This window comes from Arachis ipaensis, chromosome B7 (assembly GCF_059453495.1).
Source record: "Arachis ipaensis isolate K30076 ecotype BB chromosome B7, ASM5945349v1, whole genome shotgun sequence".
NCBI classification, from domain to species: Eukaryota; Viridiplantae; Streptophyta; class Magnoliopsida; order Fabales; family Fabaceae; genus Arachis; species Arachis ipaensis.
The window spans coordinates 57,337,501-57,340,000 of NC_142442.1; positions in this window are offsets into that span (position 1 = coordinate 57,337,501).

The window sequence follows — 2,500 nt, forward strand, 5'->3', positions numbered from 1 at the left end:
GCAACGGATGCTGCGCGCGTTGCAACGTTGGCTGGGGGCGTTGCAGCGGAGGCAGGTCGCGTTGCGACGTTGGCTGGGGGCGTTGCAACGGATGCTGGGGACGTTGCAACGGAGGCAGGGCGCGTCGCAACGTTGGCTAGGGGCGTTGCAACGTTGGCTGGGGGCGTTGCAACGGAGGCAGGGTGCGTTGCAACGTTGGCCGGTGACGTTGCAACGGAGGCAGGTCGCTTTGCAACGGATGCTGGGATCGTTGCAACGGAAGCTGGGGGCATTGCAACGTTGGCTGGGGGCGTTGCAACGGATGCCGAGCGCGTTGCAACGTTGGCTGGTGACGTTGCAAAGGAGGCAGGGCGCGTTGCAACGGATGCTGGTGACGTTGCAACGGAGGCAGGGCGCGTTGCAACGTTGGCTGGGGGCGTTGCAACGGAGGCAGGTCGCGTTGCCACGGTTGCTGGTGACGTTGCAACGGAGGCAGGGCGCGTTGCAACGGATGCTGGTGACGTTGCAACGGATGCTGGTGACGTTGCAACGGAGGCAGGGCGCGTTGCAACGTTGGCTGGGAGCGTTGCAACGGATGCTGGTGACGTTGCAACGGAGGCAGGGCGCGTTGCAACGTTGGCTGGGGGCGTCGCAACGGAGGCAGGTCGCGTTGCCACGGTTGCTGGTGACGTTGCAACGGAGGCAGGGCGCGTTGCAACGTTGGCTGGGGGCGTTGCAACGTTGGCTGGGGGCAGTGCAACGGATGCTGGGGTCGGTGCAACGTTGGCCGTGCGCGTTGCAACAGAGGCAGGGCGCGTTGCAACGGATGCTGGTGACGTTGCAACGGAGGCAGGGCGCGTTGCAACGTTGGCTGGGAGCGTTGCAACGGAGGCAGGGCGCGTTGCAACGTTGGCTGGGGGCGTTGCAACGGATGCTGGGGACGGTGCAACGTTGGCTGGGCGCGTTGCAACGGAGGCAGGGTGCGTTGCAACGGATGCTGGGTTAGGTGCATCGTTGGCTGGTTTCGTTGCAACGGAGGCACCCGCCGTTGCAACGATGGCTCGGAGCGTTGCAACGGAGGAGCCAAATTTTCATATCTCATAATTGGCTCGTGCATTTTTTCTAAAATTTTGAGGGAACCTTGGTAATATTATGTGAAGGCTGCACAAAAAAATCCAGGTCAAAAATCGCACGTTTGCTCCGTTTTTCATTTTTTTTGAATTTCCGGCTTTCCGGGCGGTAAAAAAATCGGCAAAAAAAATCGGCACGGTGTAAATTCACCAAATTTGGGGGATGGAAAGATCTTATTTTTCTAGAGGTTGTTGCAAAAAACGGCGTCAAAATTCGACCTCTAGAGCACTTTCCTTGAGTATGTCTCCTCACGGAAAAGGACGTCTACCCGTGGCACTTTGGTAATGGCTCGGCAGCCTATTATAGGGGGGAGGGGTGTCGTGATGCTGAAACTCGAGTTGCCCAAAGGCTTGCTGGGCGCAATGCCAGCAAGATGCACGTTGCCTTGCCATCCCCTAGGCACACTAGCAAGCACGTTGTGGTTGTGGTGTGCCGCCGGGCTCCCCCGCCCCCCACGGAGGCACCCGCCGTTGCAACGATGGCTCGGAGCGTTGCAACGGAGGAGCCAAATTTTCATATCTCAGAATTGGCTCGTGCATTTTTCGTGAAATTTTGAGGGAACCTTGGTAATATTATGTGAAGGCTGCACAAAAAAATCCAGGTCAAAAATCGCAGGTTTGCTCCGTTTTTCATTTTTTTTGAATTTCCGGCATTCCGGGCGGTAAAAAAATCGTCAAAAAAAATCGGCACGGTGTAAATTCACCAAATTTGGAGGATGGAAATATCTTATTTTTCTAGAGGTTGTTGCAAAAAACGGCATCAAAATTCGACCTCTAGAGCACTTTCCTTGAGTATGTCTCCTCACGGAAAAGGACGTCTACCCGTGGCACTTTGGTAATGGCTCGGCAGCCTATTATAGGGGGGAGGGGTGTCGTGATGCTGAAACTCGAGTTGCCCAAAGGCTTGCTGGGCGCAATTCCAGCAAGATGCACGTTGCCTTGCCATCCCCTAGGCACACTAGCAAGCACGTTGTGGTTGTGGTGTGCCGCCGGGCTCCCCCGCCCCCCACGGAGGCACCCGCCGTTGCAACGATGGCTCGGAGCGTTGCAACGGAGGAGCCAAATTTTCATATCTCAGAATTGGCTCGTGCATTTTTCGTGAAATTTTGAGGGAACCTTGGTAATATTATGTGAAGGCTGCACAAAAAAATCCAGGTCAAAAATCGCAGGTTTGCTCCGTTTTTCATTTTTTTTGAATTTCCGGCATTCCGGGCGGTAAAAAAATCGTCAAAAAAAATCGGCACGGTGTAAATTCACCAAATTTGGAGGATGGAAAGATCTTATTTTTCTAGAGGTTGTTGCAAAAAACGGCGTCAAAATTCGACCTCTAGAGCACTTTCCTTGAGTATGTCTCCTCACGGAAAAGGACGTCTACCCGTGGCACTTTGGTA